The sequence below is a fragment of the Barbatula barbatula genome (genome assembly GCF_947034865.1).
Source record: "Barbatula barbatula genome assembly, chromosome: 5".
Lineage (NCBI taxonomy): Eukaryota > Metazoa > Chordata > Actinopteri > Cypriniformes > Nemacheilidae > Barbatula > Barbatula barbatula.
In genome coordinates, this window is record NC_136769.1 from 25161194 (window position 1) to 25168069 (window position 6876).

Below are 6876 nucleotides of genomic sequence, written 5' to 3' on the forward strand. Positions count from 1 at the left end.
TTTCTGACATTCTAACAGCTCAATTAGAGCATTTTAGTAATGAACAGAGTTCTTTGTCAAAAGTGACATTCTCATCATCCACTGATGCACTTTGTCACAAAATGCATTTCTCAGCTCAGAAAGCTTGTTTCTGACATTCTAACAGCTCAATTGGAGCATTTCAGTAATGAACAGTGTTCTTTGTCAAAACTGACATTCTCATCATCCACTGATGAACTATGTCACAAAATGCAGTTCTCAGCTCAGAAAGCTTGTTTCTGACATTCTAACAGCTCAATTAGAGCATTTCAGTAATGAACAGTGTTCTTTGTCAAAAGTGACATTCTCATCATCCACTGATGCACTTTGTCACAAAATGCATTTCTCAGCTCAGAAAGCTTGTTTCTGACATTCTAACAGCTCAATTGGAGCATTTCAGTAATGAACAGTGTTCTTTGTCAAAACTGACATTCTCATCATCCACTGAAGCACTTTGTCACAAAATGCATTTCTCAGCTCAGAAAGCTTGTTTCTGACATTCTAACAGCTCAATTGGAGCATTTTAGTAATGATCAGTGTTCTTTGTCAAAAGTGACATTCTCATCCATCCACTAATTCACTTTGTCACAAAATGCATTTCTCAGCTCAGAAAGCTTGTTTCTGACATTCTAACAGCTCAATTAGAGCATTTCAGTAATGAACAGTGTTCTTTGTCAAAACCGACATTCTCATCATCCACTGATGAACTATGTCACAAAATGCAGTTCTCAGCTCAGAAAGCTTGTTTCTGACATTCTAACAGCTCAATTAGAGCATTTTAGTAATGAACAGTGTTCTTTGTCAAAACTGACATTCTCATCATCCACTGAAGCACTTTGTCACAAAATGCATTTCTCAGCTCAGAAAGCTTGTTTCTGACATTCTAACAGCTCAATTGGAGCATTTTAGTAATGATCAGTGTTCTTTGTCAAAACTGACATTCTCATCATCCACTGATGAACTATGTCACAAAATGCAGTTCTCAGCTCAGAAAGCTTGTTTCTAACATTCTAACAGCTCAATTAGAGCATTTTAGTAATGAACAGTTTTCTTTGTCAAAACTGACATTCTCATCATCCACTGATGTACTATGTCACAAAATGCATTTCTCAGCTCAGAAAGCTTGTTTCTGACATTCTAACAGCTCAATTAGAGCATTTTAGTAATGAACAGTGTTCTTTGTCAAAACTGACATTCTCATCATCCACTGAAGCACTTTGTCACAAAATGCATTTCTCAGCTCAGAAAGCTTGTTTCTGACATTCTAACAGCTCAATTGGAGCATTTTAGTAATGATCAGTGTTCTTTGTCAAAACTGACATTCTCATCATCCACTGATGCTTTTTGTCACAAAATGCAGTTCTCAGCTCAGAAAGCTTGTTTCTGACATTCTAACAGCTCAATTAGAGCATTTTAGTAATGAACAGTGTTCTTTGTCAAAAGTGACATTCTCATCATCCACTGATGAACTATGTCACAAAATGCAGTTCTCAGCTCAGAAAGCTTGTTTCTAACATTCTAACAGCTCAATTAGAGCATTTTAGTAATGAACAGTTTTCTTTGTCAAAACTGACATTCTCATCATCCACTGATGAACTATGTCACAAAATGCAGTTCTCAGCTCAGAAAGCTTGTTTCTGACATTCTAACAGCTCAATTAGAGCATTTTAGTAATGAACAGTGTTCTTTGTCAAAAGTGACATTCTCATCATCCAATGATGAACTATGTCACAAAATGCAGTTCTCAGCTCAGAAAGCTTGTTTCTGACATTCTAACAGCTCAATTAGAGCATTTTAGTAATGAACAGTGTTCTTTGTCAAAACTGACATTCTCATCATCCACTGAAGCACTTTGTCACAAAATGCATTTCTCAGCTCAGAAAGCTTGTTTCTGACATTCTAACAGCTCAAATTGGAGCATTTTAGTAATGATCAGTGTTCTTTGTCAAAACTGACATTCTCATCATCCACTGATGAACTATGTCACAAAATGCAGTTCTCAGCTCAGAAAGCTTGTTTCTAACATTCTAACAGCTCAATTAGAGCATTTTAGTAATGAACAGTTTTCTTTGTCAAAACTGACATTCTCATCATCCACTGATGCTTTTTGTCACAAAATGCAGTTCTCAGCTCAGAAAGCTTGTTTCTGACATTCTAACAGCTCAATTAGAGCATTTTAGTAATGAACAGTGTTCTTTGTCAAAAGTGACATTCTCATCATCCACTGATGCACTTTGTCACAAAATGCAGTTCTCAGCTCAGAAAGCTTGTTTCTGACATTCTAACAGCTCAATTGGAGCATTTCAGTAATGAACAGTGTTCTTTGTCAAAACTGACATTCTCATCATCCACTGATGAACTATGTCACAAAATGCAGTTCTCAGCTCAGAAAGCTTGTTTCTGACATTCTAACAGCTCAATTAGAGCATTTCAGTAATGAACAGTGTTCTTTGTCAAAACCGACATTCTCATCATCCACTGATGAACTATGTCACAAAATGCAGTTCTCAGCTCAGAAAGCTTGTTTCTGACATTCTAACAGCTCAATTAGAGCATTTTAGTAATGAACAGTTTTCTTTGTCAAAACTGACATTCTCATCATCCACTGAAGCACTTTGTCACAAAATGCATTTCTCAGCTCAGAAAGCTTGTTTCTGACATTCTAACAGCTCAATTGGAGCATTTTAGTAATGATCAGTCAGAAAGCTTGTTTCTGACATTCTAACAGCTCAATTAGAGAATTTTAGTAATGAACAGTGTTCTTTGTCAAAAGTGACATTCTCATTATCCACTGATGAACTATGTCACAAAATGCAGTTCTCAGCTCAGAAAGCTTGTTTCTGACATTCTAACAGCTCAATTAGAGCATTTTAGTAATGAACAGTGTTCTTTGTCAAAACTGACATTCTCATCCATCCACTAATTTACTTTGTCACAAAATGCATTTCTCAGCTCAGAAAGCTTGTTTCTGACATTCTAACAGCTCAATTAGAGCATTTCAGTAATGAACAGTTTTCTTTGTCAAAACTGACATTCTCATCATCCACTGATGAACTATGTCACAAAATGCATTTCTCAGCTCAGAAAGCTTGTTTCTGACATTCTAACAGCTCAATTAGAGCATTTTAGTAATGAACAGTGTTCTTTGTCAAAACTGACATTCTCATCATCCACTGAAGCACTTTGTCACAAAATGCATTTCTCAGCTCAGAAAGCTTGTTTCTGACATTCTAACAGCTTAATTGGAGCATTTCAGTAATGAACAGTGTTCTTTGTCAAAACTGACATTCTAATCATCCACTGAAGCACTTTGTCACAAAATGCATTTCTCAGCTCAGAAAGCTTGTTTCTGACATTCTAACAGCTCAATTGGAGCATTTTAGTAATGATCAGTGTTCTTTGTCAAAACTGACATTCTCATCATCCACTGATGCTTTTTGTCACAAAATGCAGTTCTCAGCTCAGAAAGCTTGTTTCTGACATTCTAACAGCTCAATTAGAGCATTTTAGTAATGAACAGTGTTCTTTGTCAAAAGTGACATTCTCATCATCCACTGATGCACTTTGTCACAAAATGCATTTCTCAGCTCAGAAAGCTTGTTTCTGACATTCTAACAGCTTAATTGGAGCATTTCAGTAATGAACAGTGTTCTTTGTCAAAAGTGACATTCTCATCATCCACTGATGCACTTTGTCACAAAATGCATTTCTCAGCTCAGAAAGCTTGTTTCTGACATTCTAACAGCTCAATTGGAGCATTTCAGTAATGAACAGTGTTCTTTGTCAAAACTGACATTCTCATCATCCACTGATGAACTATGTCACAAAATGCAGTTCTCAGCTCAGAAAGCTTGTTTCTAACATTCTAACAGCTCAATTAGAGCATTTTAGTAATGAACAGTTTTCTTTGTCAAAACTGACATTCTCATCATCCACTGATGCTTTTTGTCACAAAATGCAGTTCTCAGCTCAGAAAGCTTGTTTCTGACATTCTAACAGCTCAATTAGAGCATTTTAGTAATGAACAGTGTTCTTTGTCAAAAGTGACATTCTCATCATCCACTGATGCACTTTGTCACAAAATGCATTTCTCAGCTCAGAAAGCTTGTTTCTGACATTCTAACAGCTCAATTGGAGCATTTCAGTAATGAACAGTGTTCTTTGTCAAAACTGACATTCTCATCATCCACTGATGAACTATGTCACAAAATGCAGTTCTCAGCTCAGAAAGCTTGTTTCTGACATTCTAACAGCTCAATTAGAGCATTTTAGTAATGAACAGTGTTCTTTGTCAAAAGTGACATTCTCATCATCCACTGATGCACTTTGTCACAAAATGCATTTCTCAGCTCAGAAAGCTTGTTTCTGACATTCTAACAGCTCAATTGGAGCATTTCAGTAATGAACAGTGTTCTTTGTCAAAACTGACATTCTCATCATCCACTGAAGCACTTTGTCACAAAATGCATTTCTCAGCTCAGAAAGCTTGTTTCTGACATTCTAACAGCTCAATTGGAGCATTTTAGTAATGATCAGTGTTCTTTGTCAAAAGTGACATTCTCATCCATCCACTAATTCACTTTGTCACAAAATGCATTTCTCAGCTCAGAAAGCTTGTTTCTGACATTCTAACAGCTCAATTGGAGCATTTTAGTAATGATCAGTGTTCTTTGTCAAAACTGACATTCTCATCATCCACTGATGCTTTTTGTCACAAAATGCAGTTCTCAGCTCAGAAAGCTTGTTTCTGACATTCTAACAGCTCAATTAGAGCATTTTAGTAATGAACAGTGTTCTTTGTCAAAAGTGACATTCTCATCATCCACTGATGCACTTTGTCACAAAATGCAGTTCTCAGCTCAGAAAGCTTGTTTCTGACATTCTAACAGCTCAATTGGAGCATTTAAGTAATGAACAGTGTTCTTTGTCAAAACTGACATTCTCATCATCCACTGAAGCACTTTGTCACAAAATGCAGTTCTCAGCTCAGAAAGCTTGTTTCTGACATTCTAACAGCTCAATTAGAGCATTTTAGTAATGAACAGTGTTCTTTGTCAAAACTGACATTCTCATCATCCACTGAAGCACTTTGTCACAAAATGCAGTTCTCAGCTCAGAAAGCTTGTTTCTGACATTCTAACAGCTCAATTGGAGCATTTTAGTAATGATCAGTGTTCTTTGTCAAAACTGACATTCTCATCATCCACTGATGCTTTTTGTCACAAAATGCAGTTCTCAGCTCAGAAAGCTTGTTTCTGACATTCTAACAGCTCAATTAGAGCATTTTAGTAATGAACAGTGTTCTTTGTCAAAAGTGACATTCTCATCATCCACTGATGCACTTTGTCACAAAATGCATTTCTCAGCTCAGAAAGCTTGTTTCTGACATTCTAACAGCTCAATTGGAGCATTTCAGTAATGAACAGTGTTCTTTGTCAAAACTGACATTCTCATCATCCACTGATGAACTATGTCACAAAATGCAGTTCTCAGCTCAGAAAGCTTGTTTCTGACATTCTAACAGCTCAATTAGAGCATTTCAGTAATGAACAGTGTTCTTTGTCAAAACCGACATTCTCATCATCCACTGATGAACTATGTCACAAAATGCAGTTCTCAGCTCAGAAAGCTTGTTTCTGACATTCTAACAGCTCAATTAGAGCATTTTAGTAATGAACAGTTTTCTTTGTCAAAACTGACATTCTCATCATCCACTGAAGCACTTTGTCACAAAATGCATTTCTCAGCTCAGAAAGCTTGTTTCTGACATTCTAACAGCTCAATTGGAGCATTTTAGTAATGATCAGTGTTCTTTGTCAAAACTGACATTCTCATCATCCACTGATGAACTATGTCACAAAATGCAGTTCTCAGCTCAGAAAGCTTGTTTCTAACATTCTAACAGCTCAATTAGAGCATTTTAGTAATGAACAGTTTTCTTTGTCAAAACTGACATTCTCATCATCCACTGATGAACTATGTCACAAAATGCAGTTCTCAGCTCAGAAAGCTTGTTTCTGACATTCTAACAGCTCAATTAGAGCATTTTAGTAATGAACAGTGTTCTTTGTCAAAACTGACATTCTCATCATCCACTGAAGCACTTTGTCACAAAATGCATTTCTCAGCTCAGAAAGCTTGTTTCTGACATTCTAACAGCTCAATTGGAGCATTTTAGTAATGATCAGTGTTCTTTGTCAAAACTGACATTCTCATCATCCACTGATGCTTTTTGTCACAAAATGCAGTTCTCAGCTCAGAAAGCTTGTTTCTGACATTCTAACAGCTCAATTGGAGCATTTCAGTAATGAACAGTGTTCTTTGTCAAAAGTGACATTCTCATCATCCACTGATGCACTTTGTCACAAAATGCATTTCTCAGCTCAGAAAGCTTGTTTCTGACATTCTAACAGCTCAATTGGAGCATTTCAGTAATGAACAGTGTTCTTTGTCAAAACTGACATTCTCATCATCCACTGAAGCACTTTGTCACAAAATGCATTTCTCAGCTCAGAAAGCTTGTTTCTGACATTCTAACAGCTCAATTGGAGCATTTTAGTAATGATCAGTCAGAAAGCTTGTTTCTGACATTCTAACAGCTCAATTAGAGAATTTTAGTAATGAACAGTGTTCTTTGTCAAAAGTGACATTCTCATCATCCACTGATGAACTATGTCACAAAATGCAGTTCTCAGCTCAGAAAGCTTGTTTCTGACATTCTAACAGCTCAATTAGAGCATTTTAGTAATGAACAGTGTTCTTTGTCAAAACTGACATTCTCATCCATCCACTAATTTACTTTGTCACAAAATGCATTTCTCAGCTCAGAAAGCTTGTTTCTGACATTCTAACAGCTCA